Source organism: Canis lupus, chromosome 8, assembly GCF_011100685.1.
Source record: "Canis lupus familiaris isolate Mischka breed German Shepherd chromosome 8, alternate assembly UU_Cfam_GSD_1.0, whole genome shotgun sequence".
In the NCBI taxonomy this organism is placed as follows: domain Eukaryota; kingdom Metazoa; phylum Chordata; class Mammalia; order Carnivora; family Canidae; genus Canis; species Canis lupus.
The window spans coordinates 40201033-40224956 of record NC_049229.1 but is presented as its reverse complement, the minus strand read 5'-3'; the positions used below and the strand labels follow the sequence as shown (position 1 = coordinate 40224956).

At 34.9% G+C, this 23924-nt stretch overlaps 1 protein-coding gene across 1 annotated transcript in view; it reads right to left on the bottom strand.

Annotated features, from left to right (window-relative positions):
• Positions 1–23924, bottom strand: part of FUT8 (fucosyltransferase 8) — a 147663-nt gene that overhangs the window by 22705 nt on the left and 101034 nt on the right.

The following is a 23924-nucleotide window of genomic DNA, read 5'->3' as shown; positions in this document are numbered from 1 at the left end:
ACCTCATACCCTAGATAAGGATGCATCTGGCACTCAAAGAATCTAATCAGAGAATAATCAATCATATTGCTAGTGAACACAGCCAAAGCAGAAAGTTCTGCTTTTTTGTACTTTTTTTTAAAGATTTATGATAGACATAGAGAGAGAGAGAGAGAGAGAGAGAGAGAGAGAGAGGCAGAGACACAGGAGGAGGGAGAAGCAGGCTCCATGCCGGGAGCCCGACGTGGGACTCCATCCCGGGACTCCAGGATTGCGCCCTGGGCCAAAGGCAGGCGCTAAACCGCTGAGCCACCCAGGGATTCCCTTGTTTTTGTTTTTGAACTAGACAATAAAGTGTTCTCAAAACTTCTAGATTGTCATTATAGCAAATGACTCTTGTATTACTTTCATGCTAGAGCACAATGATATTAGAGATACCTAAAGATTTTAATTATAAGCCAAGCAGTTATATCTTTTAAAGAAAAAAAGAGATAATTCTCGTCTTTTTTTTCTTGGCCAAATTATCCATTATATTTTCAATTATGATATCAATATAATCTATGTTGATTGTTTACATGGATATTAATGTAGTTAGAACAGATTAGATGCTAATTTTTGTAGATGATGATTAGCTTCAGAATCCAACTTCTATATATCATTAATGTTACTATGGTTCTACCAATTTTATAATGCAATGAAATGAACATCCCAAAATGGGATAAGCCAGTAACTTTAGAGTTTACTTTACATATCGAAGACCACATAGTAATAACTAGAAGACACAAAGATACCAGGCAGAGAAATTTCACAAATATAAAATGTACTGAATTAAAATTTCAGTAACAGAAAATATTAACCTGAACATACAAAATAACTCCACTTAAGATGTTGTCAATGTGTATAATGAATTAGAATCACAGTTCATCACTGGACCATTTAAGAAAGAATGTACTTGCAGAGAATAAACCTAGAATACATTTAAGATGTATTCACTAGAATGGAACATAGTCCTCAAATTCTGTTTGTTTTTTTGTTTTTTGTTTTTTTTTTTCAAATATACAAAATGTCTTAAAGCAAATTACATGATCTGGGAAAGTAATCACTCAAACCAACGGCATGATTATTAGAAAGTCAGTTGGCCTAACTAAAAATTAAAACCGTCTGGTTAATATTCTCTCTCTCTGATATGTAAAACTCATTTGAGGATTCTTAGAACAAAGCCCCTGAAACATGGTATTTGTTGCATGAATAAATGGAAATAAAAAAATTTACCACCAGTATTGCAATTCATCTAGGGTACCAGTTAAGAAAAAAGTGGGTAACTTTATCCGATGAGAAACTGTAATTATAGGGAAAGAGTGAGCTACATTTTAAATTAAGCTCTAATAATCTCCCTAAGGCAAGGGAAATTGGGATGACTTCTTTGACATGGACACGATAAGAGATGTAGTACATGAATAATAGAGAAAAAAAGGAAGCGAAAACAGTTTTTTATAAAAAAAGAAAGGAAAAAATCTAGCTCTTCTATATGACCATAAACAAAAGCAAAATTAAGAGGGCTTCCTTTTGTGATTTCTTCCTAACAAGGTTATTCTCTGTGTAACTAGAGCATTTCACTTAGATAAGTATTACACTGATTGCCTCAAGGCCTTAGCTTTCTTACAGCTAGTCCTATTGACAGCTTTCAGATAGAAATGAAAACTATGCCTATACCTTCAAGACAGAGAATTTAGTTTGCTTTTGTTGGTTCATTGTTCATTCATTCATTTATTCAGTTGTTCAAATATTTGTTGAACACTGTTATAGGTCAAATACTATATGACGCAGAGTATACAGTGATAACATGGTCCTTACCTTCAAGATTTCTAGTTCAAAAACCTCTCCTAGAACTGACCACTTTCAGTGAAAGAAAAATAAACAAAATAAAACAAAATGCCATCACCAAAAAACTTATTATCAAAATGATATCAATACTCAACTTCCTAGTAAAATATTAAGAATTTATCATTTTCATATCAATATCATTTTCATTTGTACAAAAAATAAAGTTTAGCTTCTTCAATAATGATATATTTTAGAATAAATGAAAATAACATTATATATGCTATGTTAGAAGGTCCTTTTTTAACTTGGTTGACCACCTATGTATTTTTTATTCTACTGACATACATAAGCAAAAAGATTAAAATTTGGAACAGATCTATAATCTTGTTCAGTGTTTTCTAAACTTTAGTCACTAATGTAATGAACGTTATAATTTTTACCATATCCATATACTATCTGTACTGTTTAAAGTTTTAAAAATTCACTTTTAAAACATACGAATTTATTTTATAGATGGCAAATAGAAAAATAACTTCATTGAAACAATGTAGACACTATTCCCTGTGAAGGATTCTGAGCCCAAGCTAGATTTCTATTTAAAAAGGAGATTACTGGGGCACTTGGGTAGCTTAGTGGTTGAGTTTCTGCCTTTGGCTCAAGTCATGATCCCAGGGTCCAGTTCCGCCTCAGCCTCCCCACAGGGAGCCTGCTTTTCCCTCTGCCTATGTCTCTGCCTCTCATGAGTAAATAAATAAAATCTTTAAAAAAAAAAAGGAGATTATCAGTGATGTTAAAGGGGTATAATTGCTTTTTTTCCTTACATCTCCTATGAGTTTGAAACAAAATGAAAGCGAAGAATAAAATGGCCATCATAATACCAGCTTGATCACCAATAAGGATGAACTAGAGAATGTAGTTTTTTGTTTTGGATTTTGGGCCTTATGGGTTTTCCAACAGTTCCCACCCAGCCCTATGCAGAGTTTGTTAACCAAGGCCTACTATACGGGAAGGAGGAGGAGCATGCCTTCTGAGAGAAGCCAGAAAGCTCTGTGCCTCACACGTTCAGTTCCTCCTCCTAAACTCGCCAGTTGTACACTATTTTCCTTCCAAGTAGAAGGGAAATGAGGTGGACAGAAAGGAGCAAAAAAACACTTTAGTACTTTCTCCTTGAAGGAATGGAATTAATTTCTATAGGAACTCTTGAAGAATGGAAGATTCCCAGTACGTGTTCCTACCCATCTCCACCCCCAAAACAATTATCCAATGTTAAAGAAGTATTAAAGATACCTTGATACCAAACTGAGAATTTGTCTGACATGCTCAGAAAGACTGAAAAAGAAGTAACTTTCTCAACTATGCAATTCAATGTTTATTTTAATCTTTTATCAATAAGGAAACTGTCTGAAATTATTTCATACAGATTACTACAGATTATTTTATTAAAATATGTAGGTTCAGAGTTTGGGAAACAGATTTACCTAAATTGTCTCATTTTACAGAACAAATAAACTAGAGAAGCTAAGTGAATTTCTCAAAGGTAATAAAGCTAAATAAAAGGGCCAGGATTAGACAGACTCTAGTATTTACTGCATTACTTTTATTACATTCTGCTTTCTGGAATATATATATATATATCTCAAAGCATTTAAGTATGTTCCCTTTTGATCAATCAGGAGTGCCCTGCCATTCTAATAAGACTTTATTTAGTATTGAAAAGAAAAAAAAAAAAAACAGCACTGCATTAACATTCCAGCAAGAGAATGTTTTATGTATGTGTATAAGTCACACAAAAGTCAGCACTATGCATTTGGAGAGCATCAGAGCAAACTAGCCTAGGTATTACACGAATGACTGCCTGGTTCAACTTGAACTGATAGGACCATTATTATTTCAGAGACTTATTTTCAAGACTACCTTCTCTTGTTGCTAATTCTGTTTTATAAGGTCATTCTCTTTGCTAAAGGCAGGGAAGAGTCAATAGGCTTGTTAGTACACTTAGAGCCCTCTGCCCATAGCACAGATAGCTCTTTGACAGAGAGGATATCTACAGGTGCAAGCAAGTATCTCTAGAAAAGCCCTCTTCCCTGCTGTTCAATCCATAACAACCCCATTTAAAAGCAATACTCTGTTATCATTCCATGTGCCATAAGACAGAGACACTAGCCCTAGAATTAGGCAATTTGAATTATTAATCATCAGTAGACTCAATAGAAAGATCTTAATACCTACCGTGAATGAATAGGTTCTGCTATAATGAAAAATGTTTCAAGGGTAGAAAAGATTTGGAATCCTAGTCCATGAGACATCTTCTGCATTTGCTGTCTTCTTTCTTCGGTTGCTACTCAGTGACTATATCACTCTGATTTGTGAGAGAAACAGAACTTAGGAGGGGAAAATCTTCTAAGACAGAACTCATATAGCCAGAATGGCCAAGGTAAAGAAGTTTGGAGTAGGGTTGCCAGTTGCCAGTTGGGAAAAGTTGCCAATAATAAGACATCACTACCTGAAACTTAAATTTCAGGTAGGAAGAGGAGGGGATTATTAGTAACACTATGGCAATTCTGAAGCTAAAAAGTTGTCTGCTTTCTGATCCCAAGACTCCTAAGGAGATTTCCTTAATATTCACATAGGTCTAGGCTTCCCTCAAATAGGTACAGAGGGGTAGAATGAGGTTTTAATTCCCTTCCTAGAGGTTGCCTTGAATGGCTATAGCTGGTAAATACCATCACACTCAAGAGCCTTTCCAAAGACTGTGCCCACTGCTGAGACTCATGGCCCTACCTGAGGCTGGAACAAGGGAGAAACATCAAACAAGTATGGTAAAGCAAATGCCTATTCATACAGTACCTTGACTGTAGTGCATAGTGATTATGAGTATGGGCTTTGTAATGACAAAAACTCTGTGTTGAAAAATCACTTAACAGTGGTATGATCTTGGGTAAATTATATTTAACTTCACCCAAATTTCTTCATCTGGAAAATGGCTCTGATAATAACACCTTATTATCTGTAAAATGGGATTAATTATAGGATCTTACTCCTCGAGTATTTTAAGGATAAGATATTATATGGAGAGAGCTGACACAATGCCTAACACATAGTAATTCTCAAAAAATGTTTAGTTCTTTACCCTGGAATCAATCCTGTTAAATAATTCTCAAAAAGCTAGCTAGAGTTTGGTCAGGAAAGAGATTATTTGACAAAATATTATATTCTTTGAAAAAAAATATCAAAGTTCCCAATTTCAGTGAGCCAAAGATATATTCTCAAATATACCAGATATAAGGAGACATAAGATATAAACCCAAAGTAAATCTTATTCATATTGTTTACCATAGGCAATACAACAATAAAGAGCTTTTATCTTTTCAAAATATTCAATAAATATTCAAACTGAAGAGTAGTGACTCTGGCTATCTGAAAACTCTGATATCCTATCATCACTTAACTGACTTGACCGAAATTCTGTTCTATATTAAAAGCACAGAATGACAGTAAGTTGGCTTAACTACTAATGCATATTACAGCAAAGAATTTGTATGCTTAAATTATATCTGCAAAGACTTTCTGGACTTCTGGGATTTACATTTTCTTTAACACTGTGTGGCCAAATATGACCGATTAAATCCTTACTAAACTCTGAGACTCATTACAGGAGATACGGAGAGTTACTCAGTAAGTAAAGGGAGAGAGAGATCTCCCTGAGTAAAGGGAGATCCAGACTGAAAGCTAACTAGCTGGGGAGGCACTGGGGAATTTTCTTGATTTTACTTGGACACAGTAAGATGGACATAAAAAAAAACCACATAAATGTGTGAGGTCTGTTTTTCGGGATTATTAACAATGATGAGATTAATATTTATATCTTCATTTAATGACTGAGCTCTGTTTTCATTTAAAATACAGAGGAAAGGGATCCCTGGGTGGCGCAGCGGTTTGGCGCCTGCCTTTGGCCCAGGGCGCGATCCTGGAGACCCGGGATCGAATCCCACGTCGGGCTCCCGGTGCATGGAGCCTGCTTCTCCCTCTGCCTGTGTCTCTGCCTCTCTCTCTCTCTCTCTCTGTGACTATCATAAATAAATAAAAATTAAAAAAATATAAAAAAAAATAAAGCTTAAAATACAGAGGAAAGATATACTATTAAAAAGTGAACAGCTGGGCTACTTTCCTTTTGTTTTTCAACCACTGTGGCTGATAGCGATTTCTTCTAGAACTTGAATGAGCAACTGTCGCCTGCCATATGAATTCCATCACTGCTCTACTTATGCAACAACTCAAAAGACTGTTATTACTGCCAGTTTGAAGCCTTCAACCAATTGAGTGAAAGTTCTAAATTCAATCATATGAAACAAAGTGCAGTGTTAGCAACATTCTTAAGAATTAGCATATCACACTATGGGAATGATTGTGCAGCAGTCTTATGAGGTGTTTTCTGCTTTTACTAGTACAGAAATGCCTTGCGAAGGCAACCAGACTCATGGTTCACCAACCTCAATGTTATTCTGAGAGATTTAGCTGTGGATATGGGGCTAAAAGAATGGCTAATGGAAAATATATATCTTAGTGAGTTAGGTAGTTCAGGATAAGGCAGGCAGGACATATCAAAAGAAAAAAGACCAAAGAAATTTTTTGCTTTATACCACTAAACAGAAGGCTCCCTGCAGTCATTCTGCATGTTTCTGAAACAAATTTAATCATTTAACTTTTATATACATATGTTACTTTGCCAAGATTCCAGACAGTCCACAGACAGCTTGCTCATAAACTGGACAGTGCCAACAGGTTCTCTGATGACTCACACTGCATAGGCCCTATAGCTCCATATAGAGATTTGAAAGAGTGTTTGGTTGTATTTTGTTTTGTTTTAAATAATTTAGTAATTTTTCCTAACTTAGAAACTCCTTATAACCCAAAGGATCCCAAAGCATTTTAGAACAGCTTTTCTCATGGGGAAAAAACAAGAAAAAAGAGGAATGGAAAGCAGCAGAAAGAAAGATAAGCCTTAATTTCATCAAATTATTAAGGAGCCAAAACCCAAACTCTCTTCTCCTCATTCTCATATAAAAAAAAAAAAATCACAATTCCACTTTCACATTCCTCTTATTCCTTCACCACAAATCACTCTCCTCGAAAGAAATAGGTAGGAGGAAGGACCTCCAGGTAATAATAGCCTTTTATCCCTTGAGGATTCTTTTTTTTTTTTTTAAGACTGTATTTATTTATTCATGAAAGACACAGAGAGAGAGAGAGAGAGGCAGAGACACAGGCAGGGGGAGAAGCAGACCCCATACAGGGAGTCTGATGTGGGACTTGATCCAGGGACTCCAGGATGATGCCCTGGGCCAAAGGCAGGCACTAAACCCCTGAGCCACCCAGGGATTCCCTCCCTTGAGGATTCTTGAAAGAGATGACTGAGTATACTGGTGTGCCATCAGGATCTCACAGGATAGAGCTGTCAGTTGGCATGCTGTGTTACCTTTTACTTTGGGGAATTTTACAGCAGCCTTTGTGATTAGCACTTAATAATTAAAAGTTAATAATTCAAAGTTTCATGTTGGACTTATAGTTCCTTGTGATTTTTCTGCTTAATTATTATTCAAATGTTAAATCAAGAAGGACTAATTTGACTTTCCTGATGGTAGTGTACATACAGGTCAATCCTGATACCCTAAAACAAGAATTATAACTAGAAATTCTGGCTACCCCATGAGAGAAGAAAATGAAAACACAATCATCTTGGAAGAAAAAAATCCTGACAAAACAGTTAAGACTCCTGTGGGATATGAGGAGAGAAGACAACCAAATTGACTATAGTATCACCATGCTAAAGCACTCCACAAATTGCTGCTCAAACAGACAAACATCTTGCCTACTAAACCAGGGATCGGGGTAGCAAATCTCCCTCATATTGTATGCCAACCCAATCCATAAAGTACCAGCAGCTCCAAAGTCACCCTACCACCACTGCCACCTTTAGCTTGCTGCCATCACAGACTATAGAATCTGTCTTCTTTCCCAGCTGCCCTGGCTTCCACTGTGGAAGAAGAGATGGGGGCTGGGGTAGAGCTTTATGTGCCAAGCCATAGTTGCTTCTGTCCCTGCAGCCGCTGACCTTCCCCTTCTCCTCTCCTTTTCTGGGTTGTGTTACATCTCTAGAGAGAAGAGAGCTAATACTTTACAATCTGGAGTCTTGGTGGCATAGCTGAGATAAATACTGTAAAGACGTTACTCAAAGAGTAGCTATATTTACCCTTTTGGGTTTAACTGAGGGAAAAGCAGGGGATATACCCACACATGAAAAGAAAGAACTCTGAGGCAAAAGGCATGAAATCATAACAGAGCATGGAAAGGGGAGGAAGAAGGAAGATAAATGCAGCAAATAGGGCAAGGAGATGTCTGAGATTGGGAAAAGTAGTCTTTTGCTTGTTACTGCTTACAAAAGACAATACTTTGTATAGATTTGATACTTCACGCTATGGTTCCCATGACATTTTTCATTTATACTTAAATCTGGTACAGCACCATCACAACCCTCTTTAGAACCTGGACTAGAATTTGCAAAGGAATACTTCTGTCACCCCTGCCAAGAATGGTATCTATGGTTTCTCATCATCTGCAACATATTTTTCAACCTGTAGAGAATTTTCTATCAATAGGCTCCAAAGTCTTACCTTGTAAATTTCCAAATCAGAGGCTACTATTTTATCTTAATCATATCTTCATCCCAAATCATAAAGATTCTGGCAAGGATGAGGGCCCAGGGTCTGTTCTTTTCATATGTTTTACTTCTCTTCAATGACCTATGCATGCTATAAGCCATTTCTAAAATAGCTCCTGCATCCGTTGTCTTCCTGCCTCAGCAACTTTAATTAAAGGCTAACATTTATTAGGCACCAACTACATGCCAGGTAATACACTAGATCTTTTCCATGTATTATTCCAATTAATCCACAAAGTCTTTATGAGGTCAGTAATCTCTTTATCCTCATTTGAGTTAACTTGTTTAAAGTCACTCAGCAATCAGAAACAGGAGCTGAACCCAGACATTCTGATTCCAGAATTCGAAGTTTTACACCACCCTACTCCATTACCTTAAAATTTCACAGAAAGCAAAAGTGACTCTACGTGGAATTTTTAAAAAATGGGGGCCTCCCGATATGAGTAAGGTAGCACCAATGGGTAAGGTCCAGGTCTCTTTTTACAGCAAGCATTAGATCAAGGAACTTAATATTAAGTAAAGGACATAAACTTCAAACACTGACCACATGTACACATATAAAGCAATTAGATAGTGACTAAACAAAACAACTTAATTCATTGTCATTTTGGGTTCATATTGGGATCCCTAAAGAAACAAAATAACAGCTAAAGACAGATTATCTCAAGTTTAAATTATTTGCATGAAAAAAATGAGGGTGCTTTTTAGTCAACTTAAAGCTCATGGTTAAGAGCTAATAATAATATCTTCATAATTTGATTGTAAAGAGAATATAAATTAGCCAACCTATAACAATCTTATTTCCTAATAATTATATAATAACCCTTCCATGAAAGAGAAACAGCCTACTTCAGAATAAAGAATCTATAAAGCAAAGTTATCATAAAGAGATTTATTTGACATGTAAACCACTCTCATTATCTATTTACATAGTTATTTTCAACTATTAAATATTAAAGCAAAAATATTTTGCAGTCTTAAATATCTTATCTAAAAAAATTTCCTCCTTTAATTTCTTAAATAGCGTATTTATAGATAAAAATGAACAAGTTTCACTTTGCTCCTAAAGGCCTTATAAATTGAAGTATCTACTTCCGAAATTATCCAAAATTTGAGATATAGTAATGGATGCTATCCCAAATGAATCACAAGATAAATATAAATATTTTATATTTTCAGAAACAAATTTCAGCCTTGATTATTAACTTTATTCATGTCAGTGGAATTTCTGAGAGATTAAAAAAGATCAGAGAAAGGACTTTTAGAAGTGATACAAGGTAATTTTTAAGTCAATTCAATAGATCATTTAGTTGAATATAAATGAATGGGGACAATCACAACTGTGCTTATATACTAATAAATTCATGCAAACTACTGTATCTTAAGACCAAAGAGAAATAATATTTAGAAGGATGGAGATGTTCCAAATGACAATAGGATGATTCTTTTCTATCTGAAAAGATGAGAACTGAGAATTATATGTTCAAAGCATATAAAATCATGGAAGATTTAAACAAGGTGTTCAAGAATGTGTTCACCATATTTTAGAATTATTAGGGATCTTTTGTTGGTGTTTGAAAAAAGCAGCTTAAGAATAAATAAAATAAACCCTAATTTTATACAATATTTAGAATTCTTACAGAACTCATTATCCCAGGAGAAGATAACTTAAGCCAGAAATGATGTTTGGGGTAAAATATGAATGTTCATACCATGACACCATGGATGACAACCATATTTCCTATAAAACATCACTGAAAACTACTGTTAAATCAGAGTACTTAACTGGATTAATCAGTGGTATGACCCCAAGTGCCATTCGTAGCTTTCAATGCACAGGAAACAACATATATCAGATAATAAGACTATGTTACATTTTGGTTCTAAAGGATGCTTTTTCTTTGTATACCAACAAACCATTATTTCTTCTTCTTGCAGTATGGAAATAAGAGGTAGATATACCACAAAAACAGAAAAAGATAAGAGGAGGAAGAATAGAATACTACTTATGCCTACAGATACTGCTTGCTTGATTAGAGTAAAATATAAAATTCATAAATATAAAGGATATTGGAATTCTGAAGCTAGTATCACATAGTTGTTTTGTTAGAACAAATCCTGTACATGACTATTTCCTCTCACCAATATCAAACAACAAGAAAATACTTACTAAGAACTTTTTAGCCAAGGATCACTGGTTGCAAAGAACAGAAACCTAGTCAAATTAGCTCAAGTAAAAAAGAAATTACTGAAAGAATACAAGGGAATTTGCCAAGAAACAAAAGGCAGGAAGTATAACTGTGTCTCAGGAGATGGGAAACTTGAAATTCATATCATGTCTTTGTGGTCACATGATCTGTTTGGGGCAGCAACACCTTCCTTTCTGCTGATTCCCCTTTTGCTCAGGGCCCATCTTGTAGACATCAGCTTCAGTCTACAGAAATTAACAATTCAATCTCATTTTCAGATGAGCTACAGTCTCTGTCTTGTAATAATACTAACATTTACTGAGACCACGTGTTGGATACTGTACATAATACTTATAAACATTATCTCTCTCGGGCACCTGGGTGGCTCAGTGGTTAAACATCTGCCTTTGGGTCAGGTCATGATTCCGGGGTCCTGGGATCAAGTGCCACATCAGGCTCCTCACAGAGAGACTGACTCTCCCTCTGCCTTTATCTCTGCTTCTCTGTGTCTCTCATGAATAAATTAAAAGAAAAATCTTTAAAACAAACAAAACAAAACAAATTATCTCTCTTAATTATCAAAATGACCCTATAGGGCAAGTACACTTATAGATGACCAGTGAAGGAATTAGAATCTAGATCCATCAAACTCCAGAGTGCTCAGCTACAAGATTGGATTCTCTGTCCATGGAGAATCTTATTGGCACAGCCCAGCCTGAAGGACTGGTCTCCCAGGGTCAGGTAATCACATTGGCCTGTACAGCTGTGACAGTGTGTGTGTGTGTGCATACACCTGCAGGTATTGGAGAAGAGTGGTTACAGAGGTCAGTGATTCATCAGTCTTATATAATATCCACTGCTCATTCATTATATCACATGCCTCCTTAACGCCCATCACCCTGTTATCCCATCCCCCCAAGCTCTTCCCCTCTAGCAACCGTTTGTCTCCTATGATTATGAGTCTCTCATGGTTTGTTTCCCTCTCTGATTTCATCTTGTTTTATTTTTTCCTCTCCTCCTATAATCCTCTGTTTTGTTTCTTAAATTCCACATAAGTGAGATCATAGGATAACTGTCTTTCTCTGATTGATTTATTTTGCTACACATAATATCCTCTAGTTCTATCCATATCATTGCAAATGGCAAGATTTCATTTTTTGATGGCTGAATAGTATTCCATTATGTATGTATACACACACACCACACTCACACACACACACCACATCTTCTTTATCCATTCATCTATTGATGGACATCTGGGCTCTTTCCATAGTTTGGCTATTCGGAACACTCCTGCTATAAACATTGGGGTGCAGGTGCCCCTTTGGATCACTACATTTGTATCTTTGGGGTAAATACCCAGTAGTGCAATTGTTGGGTCATAGGATAGCTCTATTTTCAACTTTCTGAGGAATCTCTATACTGTTTTCCAGAGTGGCTGCACCAGCATGTATGCCCACCAGCAATGTTTGAGGGTTCCCCTTTCTCTGTATCCTTGCCCACATCTGTTGTTTCCTGACTCATTAATTTTAGCCATTCTGACTGGTGCGAGGTATCATCTCATTGTGGTTATGATTTGTATTTCCGTATTGCAGAGTAATGTTGAACATTTTTCATGTATCTGTTGGCCATTTGTATGTCTTCTTTGGAGAAATATCTGTTTTAAGAACCATTCATTTATGTATCTCTATTACTGCATTTACCGAGATGTTTATAATTGCTTTTATGTGTATCGTCTCCCCCACAAATCTGGAATGACATAGACCTTAACCTATTTGTACTGTTGCTTCAGCAACTACCACTATCCCAGGTACATAAAAAACAAAATAAGTGCTTGGTTGAACTGAATTTAATTTAATATTTAAAGTACTGTATTTAACAGAGATCCCTCAGTCTTCTGTAGGAAATAATCACTTAGCTAGTTAATAGATCACCCCACCACTCAGCAATGTTATGGGCAAATTTTGAGATTTGAGAGTATCACCAGTTTTACTGCTTTACAATGCAAGATGGTCAATATTACTCATGTATTGTCTTTATTTAAGAACTTTACCAGTCTCTTAAATAACAAACAGGTGGAAAGCGGTATATAAATATTTGCTAAGCTATATTTATATATAACACCTCTATTCTTTTTGTTACTTGCAAAGTACTTGAGAAATATATAGGCATTCTCCTTTGGATTCATTGTCCATTTTTAAAATATATATTACTTATATAGGACATGGCAGGAAAGAAGATAATATTCTTGCTTTTGTTATTCTGACTATATGGATACTTTTCCAGGGAGCTGAATCTAATTTCCTGGACTTAAAGGATTATCTTTGAGAGTGACATACACTATAGTTATTAGTTATTAAATAATATTAGCATTTACGGTTAATTTTTACATGATGAAAGGAACCTGATGGCGCTGGAAATTATACATAGGCTTATTTATTTTATTTATGTATTTATTTATTTATTTATGTATTTATTTATTTATTTATTTATTTATTTATGTATGTATGTATTTATTTATTTATTTATTTTATTCATGAGAGACACAGAGAGAGAGAGGCAGAGACACAGGCAGAGGGAGAAGCAGGCTCCAAGCAGGGAGCCCGACGTGGGACTCGATCCCCGGACTCCAGGATCATGCCCTGGGCGTGAAGGCAGGCTCTAAATTGCTGAGCCACCCATGGATCCCCATGCATATTTTATTGTTAAAACAAAGTCTGTCCCTTCATTCAGAATTGTATTGGTTTCACACTGTATATTACCTTGAGTTAGGTAATGAAATTAATCTATAAGAATCTCACTTAGAATATTTTTATAAACCATAGCAGAAAACATACAAATGAATTAAATATTACATTTAAAATGAACATTGTCATATCTCTTGTTAATGCTATTTGTGATCATTACTATCATTCTAATAAGACATACTATACTTATTTTCACTTTCAGAGAATTTTCACCTATTAGCTCAGTTTATCTGAAGCAAACTTTCTGTTCTTCTTGACCCTACCTTCAAGGGAAACTATTTTACCAGAACTTAACCTACTGAGGTTTTACCAAAGACTAACCAACTTGGGGGACAGGAAATAGCCACCTCAGGTTCACTAAAAAACAGATCTAATCATAAGACTATAAACTGTCCCTTCCTCATACCCACCACCACATCAATAGGGCTACTGAATAATAACAAATGAGTACAGTTAAAAGAACTGCCTCTTTAAGGAGTCTTTAAGTACATCTAAAAACAATAGGGGAGACAAAACCAAGAATACTAGAGGAAAATTTAGCATCTGATTCAGAGCTATAGCTAAGAGTAAACATAGGCTAACTCCTAAGTAGATAAACACAAACCCTCACACTAAAGGCCTATCTACTATCAGTTCCTGATCTATCATGCCCAGATCTCAACAAAAAATTACAAGACATGCTAAAAGGCAAAAAGTAGACAGAAGGGACAAAGTAATCATCAGTTCTAGACTCAAACATGGCAGAGATTTTAGAATTATCAGATCAGGAATTTAAAATGACTATGATTAATATGCTATGGACTCTAATGATAAAAGTGGACAATATAAAAAAAAGTGGACAATATGCATGATGAGTGATGTAAGCAAAGAGATGGAAACTCTAAGAAATAATCAAAAGGAAATGTCATAAATCAAAAACATTGTAATGGACATGAAGAATGCCTCTGATGAGGTCATCAGTAGAATGGATATGACCAAGGAAAGAATCAGTGACTTTGAATATATAGGAATATAAACTTACAAAATTGACTGGAAAGAGAAAAAAGAATGAAAAGGATGAGAGAGAATATTGAAAACTGCAAGACAATTATAAAAAGTGAATATACATGTGAAGGAAATACCAGAAGAAAAAGAGAGGAAGAGAAGTCGTTGAAGTAATAATGCCTGAGAATTTTCCAAAATTAATGACAGACACCAAACTGCAGATATAGAAGTTCAGACAGAACCAAGCTGGATAAATATTTTTTAAAAAGTCTATACTTAGGAATATTATACTCAAACTGCAGAAAATCAAAGACAAAATCTAGAAAGAAGTCAAGTAGATGAGGGTGGGGATCTTATCACTAGAAGAAGTAGGATAAGAATCATATCAGCCTTCTCTTTGGAAACCATGTAAAGCAAGAAGAGGGTAGAGTGAAATACTTCAAAAGTTTTGGAAAAAATACAACCATCTACTTAGAATTCTGTATTCAGTGAAATTATCCTTCAAAAGTAAAGCAGAAATGAAGATTTTCTCAGACAAAAATTAGGTGAATCTACTGACAGCTTCAGCGAGAATAAAAATGGTATAGGTCAGAAACACTAAATATGTGTGTTAGAAAAGGAATAAATAGAAGGAAAATAAAATTTATCTTATTCTTAATCTAACAGATAACAGTTTGTTCAAAGTAATAATAGGAACAAAATATTTGATGATCATAGCTTACAGATAAGTGAAATAAATGACAATTATGTTATAAGGTATAGAAAGGAGGATTGGGGATTATTATTTTATAAGGTGCTTGCAGTTCCTATGAACTGTGTTATTTGAAAGTAGACTTGTATTATTTGTAAATGTGTATTACAAACTCTCAGGCAACCACTTAAAAAATACAATTTATATGCTAAGACAGGATAAAAAATGGGATATACAATGATCAATGAAAACCAGAGAAGGCAGAAGAATAGAGGAAGATAAAGAAAGAACAAAGGTCAATGAATAGAAAACAGTCACAAATATGGTTTACATTAATCCAACTATGTCAATACTCACTTTACATGTAAGCGGTCTAAAAAATACTAATTAGAAGACTGGGACTGTGAGAGTGGATAAAAATTCAAGTCTCAACTACATGGTGTTACAAGAAACCCACTTTAAATATGAAAATACAGATTAAAAATAAAGGGATAAGAAAAATACATCATGGTAACACTAATCAAAAGAGAGCTGGAGTAGCTCTATGAATTTCAGACAAAGCAGACATCATAGCAAGGAAAACTATTAGCAATAAAGAGAGAAGCATTGTATTATAATAGAAGGTCAATTCGCCAAGAAGCCAGAACTATCCTTAATATGCATGAACCTAACAACAGAGCACAAAAACACGTGAGGTAAAAGCTAAAAGAACTGCAAGGACAAGTATACAGATTATAGTTGGAGACTTCAACACTGCTCTATCAGAAAGTGACAGAACCAGCAGTCAGAAAGTCAGTAAAGATATAGCTGAACAGGATAGTATCATCAATCAACTATATCTAAGTGATATGGAATACTTCATCCAACAAGCAGAATGTATATTCTCAAGCTCAGAGGGAATATTCACCAAAATAGACCATATTCTAGGCCATAAAACACACCTTAACAAGTTTAAAAGAACAGACATCATATGAAGTATGCTATTAGACCACGATGGAATTAAGTGAAAAAATATTAACAAAAAGATTAGTAAAAAATCCCAAAATATTTGGAGATTAAACAATACACTTACAAATAACACAAGAATAAAAGAAATCTTAAGAAATTAAAAACTTTTGAACTAAATGAAAATGAAAAAAAACCATTAAGATTGGTGGGATATAGCAAGATTAGTATTTAGAGACAACTGTACAGAACTGTAGGCACATATTGAAAAAAAGAAAAAGTTAAAATCAATATTCCAACTTAGAAAAACAGGGAGGAAAAAAAAGCAAATTAAATCCAAAGCAAACAGAAAAAGATAGAGAAAAATCAACAAAACCAAAAGCTGGCTTTTTGAAAAGATTAATAAAATAGATAAGTTCCTAGTCAGGCTAGTCAAGAAAAGAGGATAGGGTACAAATTACTAATATCAGAAATGAAAGAGGTATCTTCACAGTTGATACCATGGACACTGAATGGATACATGAATATTATGGACAAGGCTATGGCCACAAATTTGATAACTTAGATGAAATAGATCCAGTCCTCGAAAGACACAATTCAGCAAAACTCACACAAGGAGAAATAGATCATTTAGTTAGATCAAAGAAACTGAATAAATAATAACTTTCCAAAACAAAAAGCACCACACCCAATAGTTTCACTGATGAATTCTACCAAATACTTAAGGAATAAATGATGCAAATACAAATGATGATTTGTTCCAGAAAAGAAGCAGAGGGGAAACTTCCCAACTCATTGTATGAGGCCATTACACTAATTTCAAAACTATACAAAGACATTACAATAAAGGAAACAGATTAATATTTTTCATTAATATAAATGCAGTATCCTCAAGAAAACATTAGCAAATCAAAACTAACAATGTAAAAAAAAAAAAAAAACTAACAATGTATGAAAAGAATTATACACCATGACCAGGTGGATTTTTTCCAGGTTATTCAAGGCTGGTTCAACACCTGAAAATCAATTAATGTGGGGCACCTGGGTGGCTCAGTCAATTAAGCATCTACCTTTGGCTCAGGCCATGATTCCAGGGTCCTGGGATAGAGCCCCACATTGGGCTCCCTGCTCAGCTGGGAGCCTGCTTCTCCCTCTCCATTACCTGCTGCTCTCCCTGCTTGTGTTCTCTCTCTGTCAAGTAAATTAATAAAATCTTTAAAAAAATTAATTAGTATAATTCCACACATCAACAGGTTAAAGAGGAAAAATTCTATAATAATGTCAATAGATACAGAAAAAAACACAATCCATAATCTAAAATTCATTCATGATAAAACTCTTAGCAAGGGGAATTTCCTCAATTTATTAATTATCATCTAATAACAACCTACAGCTATAGCTAATGGCATATATAATTTTAAGAAACTTGATTAGGAACAAGGCAAGGATGTTCCCTTTCACCACTTCTATGCACCACTGTACTGGATGTCCTGGATAATTCAGTAAGACAAGGAAAGGAAGTAAAACATACGCAGATTGGAAAAAAAGACATAACACTTTATGTTTGTTCCCAGATGACATGATCATCCATGTAGAAAATCCCAAGTAACTGACCGAAGAACTGCTGAAACTAATATGCAATTATATCAAAGTTGCAAGAAACAAAGTTAATATACAAAAGCCAATGACTTTCCTATACACTACCAATGAGCAACTGGAATTTAAAATTAAAAACATGTGGCCACTTACATTAGAACCAAAAAAGAAAGAGTGAGAAAGACATTTAAATCAAAATATGTATGATATCTATAGCTGTAAGACAATATCTATAAGAGAAAAACTGTAAAACTGAAGAAATACATCAAAACGATATAAATAAAAGGAGAGATAGTCCAAATTCATAGATAGGAAGACTCAATATTGTTAAAATTTAAATTTTTCACAACTTGATCTATAGATTCAATACAATCTCAATGATTCTAAAGTTATATGCAGAGGAGAAGACTCAGAACAGCCATTATCAATACTGAAGAAAAAGGTCACAGTCAGAGGACTGAACCTACCTGACTTCTAGACTTACTGAAAAGCAACAGTAATCAAGACTGCAATATTGGTGAAAGAACAGACAAACAGATCAATGGAACATAACAGAGAGACCAGAAATAAACACACACAAATATAGTCAACTGATCTTCGACAAAGAAGTAAAGTCAATCCAACTGAGAAAGAAGAATCTTTCAACCAAGGGTGCTAGAATAACTGCATGTCCACATGCAAAACAGAGAGAGAAAGAGAGAGAGAAAGAGAAGAAAGAATCTAGACACTGACTTTATAGCTTTCACAAAAATTAACTCAACATAGTTCATAGACCTAAATGTCAAATTCAAAAGTGTAACAATTTTTAAAAATAAACACAGGAGAAAATACAGGTGGCCTTGGGCTGGCATGGAGTTTTTACATACAGCACCCAAAGCACAATCCATAAAGGAAAAAATTGAAAAGCTGGACCTCATTAAAATTGGTTAATTCTGCTCTATGAAAGACATTGTTAAAAGAATTAAATGAAAAGCCACAGAAGGGAGAAAATATCTGTTAACAGAATTACACCCAAAATATAAAAAGAGCTGAACAGACACCTCACCAAAGAAGACATATAGATGGAGAATAAGCATATGAAATGATGCTCAACATTAAAGATCATTGGCACACTGTAAATTAAACAGTATACCACGACATGCCTTATTAGAATGGCTAAAATCTAAACGGTGACAACGCCAAATGCAGGAGAGGATGTGAAGCAACACAAACTTTCATTCACTGCTGATGAGAATGCATTATACTATAGTTACTATTAAAGACTGAATGTTAGTGCCCCCCCACCCGCCATTCATATGTTGAGCTCTTAACCCCCAGGGTGATGGTATTAGGAGGTTGGAGACTTTGGGAGGTAATAAGCCTAGCTGAAACCATGAGGATAGGGCCCCCAAGATGGGATTAGTGCCCTCATAAAAAGAGGAAGAGTCACCAGAGTTTCTTCACTCTTATCTTGCTAAGAATACAGCAAGAAGGTAGCTCCCTGCAAGGCAGGAAGAGCGGCTCTCACCAAGAATTAATTTGCTGGCACTCTGATTTTGGACTTTCCAGCCTCTAGAACTATGAAAAATAATGTCTGTTGTTTAAGCCAGCCAGTCTGTGGTATTTTGTTATAGCAGCTCAAGCTAACTTAAGACAGCCATTTTGGAAGATAGTTTGGCAGTTTCTTATAAAGCTAAACATAGTCTTACCATACTACCAAGCAAGCACTCTCTTAAGTATATCCCCAAACAATCTGAAAACTTATGCCTGCACAAAAACCTACACATGAGTGTTTATATCAGCTTTATTCATTAATTGTCCCCAATTGGAAGGAACCAAGATGTCCCTCAATAGGTGAATATACAAACTGTAGTACATCCATACAATTCAATATTATTCAGCAAAAATGAAATGAGCTGTCAAGCTACAAAAAGACACAGAGAAACTTTTTAAAAAAACTTGTCAGCCAGAAAAGACTTCCTAATGTATGATTCCAACTTCCTAATGTATGATTCTAGAAAAGGTAAAATTACAGAGACAGAAACAAAACAAAACAAAACAATGCCTGCCAGAGGTTGAAAGGGAGGGAGTGGGAGTGAATCAGTAGAACATAGGAGTTTTTTAAGGCCAGTGAAAGTATTGTGTATGATTATGTGATAGTGGATACATAACATTATGTATTTGGCAAAACCCATAGTACTACACAACACAAATGCTGAACCCTAAAGTAAACTATAGACTTTAGTTAAAATAATAATGTATCAATACTAGTTCATTGACGGTAATAAGCGTATTACATGAAGGTAAATATTAACAACAGGAAAACAGGGCCGTGGAGGTAGACAGAAGGAGTAAGAAAGAAAAGGAGAGAGTATATGAGAACTCTGTACTTTCTAATAATTTTTCTATAAATGCTCTAAGAAATAAAGAAAAGTCTATTAATTAAAGTGCATTTATAAAAGAATACACATACACATATATTTATGAATTTTTATTTTCTTTGTTATATTTTCTACACTTTCTGGGTTTTTCCAAAATGAGTGTTCACTGCTTTATATTTAAAAAATTTTAAAATATCCCAAATGGAATAAATAAATTTGTCATTAAAACAGAACAACAATCTGATCCAGATTAAATTAAATCCAGAAAACTCTGATCTCTGATCCTGTTGTCCAGTTAATATAATCTCTAATTCTTCTTTTTCTTGTCATATGTTAATTAAAAATCATGCTACCTCCCCTTACAGTTGTTTTCTGGGGAGACTAAATGAGGAAAGCTCCTTAAACAACAACAGAAAGAGTATAAAAGAAAGTGCTACAAATGATTAATTATAGGAAAAGATAGGTGTTTCCTTTGATTGAAAAGAGAGGTAGGCCTGGAGAGATTTCAGTGAAACCTTTAACCAACTAACAGAGGCTAAATTTATCACAAATTAGAAATACAAAGAGAGCATTCTATTAAACCAAAGGTTTTCTCAGTCCAACTGTAAGGCTATATGGAGGAACAGCTTCAATTCAATGAAGTATGAGTCATGGTTTAACTGAAACTTCTGTCCTGGGAAAAAACTTGTTTTATCTGAATGTATTTCTCCTTCAGTGTAGCTGTTTTCAAATTCACAACTGTAGGAATTTTCTGGTCAGTATTGATCTGAAGGCTATAATCTGAGATAAATGGAAATACAGTGTTTCCAAAGTCCTTTCTTTTATGGCAACAGAACAGCTATATAAAATTTGTCCTCACACATAATGGTTTCTTAGTCTTTCCTAATTGATGGAATTTTAAAGCTTAGAAGAAATCAAAGCAACATGTAATCAAGCCCCTTTCCCTATTTATTGTCTTCAGACTGTTAACAAAACAAAAACAAAACAACTCTTAAAATTAACAACATTAATCCTTTATTGAAATGACTTTGGTATAGTATCTCATATCCATTAACAGCCTCAACCATTCACTTAAGCCCATCTAAGTAGCTTGATCTGGTTCCATTATAATAATGTATGCTTTCTTTATTCTAGCATGACACAGCATAGAGATTTATTTCACACTGAACTTTTCTGAATTAAAAAAAAAAGATTCAAGAACAGGTGTCTCAGGCTAGATTTGGGACTGCATAAGTGAGCTTTGTGTTAGGGGATGATAAGAATACATTTAAAATTTTAATTGAAGAATGCCAGGCACCAGAGGCAAATAGCATGCAATTTTTTTAAATGCTAAAAACAGCCAGCTGCCAAAAAGGGCAAACTAGCTGATGGTTACAGCTGTTTACCATCATGTAACAGAAACACAAAAGCTGTGGGAAATATCAGAAAGGGAGACAGAACATAAAGACTTCTATTTCTTGAGATATGTCTTATCCACATGGTGGACTATGGCCTCTAAATACAATTTCTGTACAGTGGTGTTAAGTTACCACAGCATGGCATAAAACTATTCAAAATGAAGGAAAAATGACTTTCTGACTATACTGTTTTAAATGATCTACAATTACATCTTGTTTCGTTAATTTAGGAGAGAGTTGACTGCATCATTCTTACTGTTTTATATAATGGCCACTGAGAGAAAGTGAATTATTCCATGTAGTGCTGCTAGGAAAAAAAATGTGTCCAAATCTCTTTTTTGAATTGGGAAATTGAGTGGAAGATTGCAAAAATGTGTTGTCTAACATTCCAATGACAAAAGAGATTGTAAAATGTCAAGCAAGGGAAAAAAAAGTCTGAGCTTTTACCTTTTCCTTATTTCTGGTAGTCACTAACCTAAACAGAGAAGAGGAAGGACAGGAGAAAGAACAATGGCCTTTTAAAACATCCACAGATTGAACAGTCTTTTTCTGTAAGTGTTTCTTATCTGTTGTCCCTGACAGAAAATAGCATTTGATTAAATTAAACTGATTAAACATAAAACTGGATAACAACATATTACGTTTTACTAAAAAAGCAGAGCTTTAAAATCCTAGTTTGCCCTTGACAACAGACAATTCATTCCATCAACACACAGCTGTGGAACCACTTTTTTCCCTGCTCTTATTAAATAATGACATAGCTAGATAGAGGGTTCTATTTTTTTAGCTACAGTGCAAAAGACTTCATTCAAACCTTCTCCAAATCATTCTTTTTCCTCTTCTTTACTTTAATCTTCTCGACATACTCAAAGACCCAAGGAATTCATTTCAATGGGACTGAACTGCAAAATGGTCTTTAAGAAGTGGTATGGCAGGGATCCCTGGGTGGCGCAGCGGTTTGGCGCCTGCCCTTTGGCCCAGGGCGCGATCCTGGAGACCCGGGATCGAATCCCACGTCGGGCTCCCGGTGCATGGAGCCTGCTTCTTCCTCTGCCTATGTCTCTGCCTCTCTCTCTCTCTCTCTCTGTGACTATCATAAATTAAAAAAAAAAAAAAAAAGCGATCCTGGAGACCTGGGATCGAATCCCACATCAGGCTCCCGGTGCATGGAGCCTGCTTCTCCCTCTGCCTGTGTCTCTGCCTCTCTCTCTCTCTCTGTGACTATCATAAATAAATAAAAATTTAAAAAAAAGTGGTATGGCAAATGCAATAATTTGCAGAAGTGTTGTTTTTGCACCTGTGGCCACTCCTGTTTTTACTCAGTTACATAGATAATTCCACTACTAGAATAGAGAGGAATATGTACAAAAAAAAGTTACGGACATGCTAAGAGTTATAGTTAAACATGTATCACTCTTTTGTTAAAAACTAAAAATGCCATTAAATATACATTTTATATAAAATTAATGCTAAACAAAATATCTGCACCAACAATAGAACACAGAAACCAAAATTGCTACTTATCACTAATATGTATTTCTTTCAGGCTAAGAAAAATGTTCAAAAAAGAGATTTCATTTAACCAAATGAGAAATACTTATATACCCACAACAGACTAGGGAACAGTAACATGTCCATATACGTTAATTGGTTCATTATCATTAATATTAATATTAATGATATTCAGAAAAAATAGCTTGAAGCTAGTGTCAGATTTTTTTTTAAATGTCATGAATATGTACATAACATATATTACTCATACACTGGATGCCAGTCTGCATGAACTACAAAATTAAAGAATTTTTATGCCTCCATTGATTTTATTTTTTGTTTGGAATTTTGTTCAATTGGCATGGAGTATTTATTCTTTTCTCTCTTTTTGAGAAAAATCCCTCTGTCTCCAACCACTTGATTAATTATTTAACTGTCACAAATTATGTTTAGCAGAAAATGCATCTCCTGATATAGTTTAATATTTTCTTGTGTGCTTAATTAATTAATTAATTAATTAAAAAAAATTTTTTTATTTTTATTTATTTATGATAGTCACACACAGGGAGAGAGAGAGAGAGAGAAAGGCAGAGACATAGGCGGAGGGAGAAGCAGGCTCCATGCACCGGGAGCCCGACGTGGGATTCAATCCCGGGTCTCCAGGATCGCGCCCTGGGCCAAAGGCGGGCGCCAAACCGCTGCACCACCCAGGGATCCCTTGTGTGCTTAATTTAGAAAGCACAAATCTTTCAGGATGACATTCATTGTTTATATCCTTGCCATGGTTTACAACAAAGGGCTGAGTGAGTAATAATAATAATGCAATTCTATCATTTCCTCAATTTAATTAAAAAATTTCCTAACAAGCAATTCTGTATTAACTTGACTGCTTTTGCTGCTATTCTTCAGAAGCATAGCTGCATTTATTGTTTTTCAAAAATGACTGTTAACGTTATAAAATTACATGTTGAATCCTTAGACATAAAAGAAACTGATCACAAAA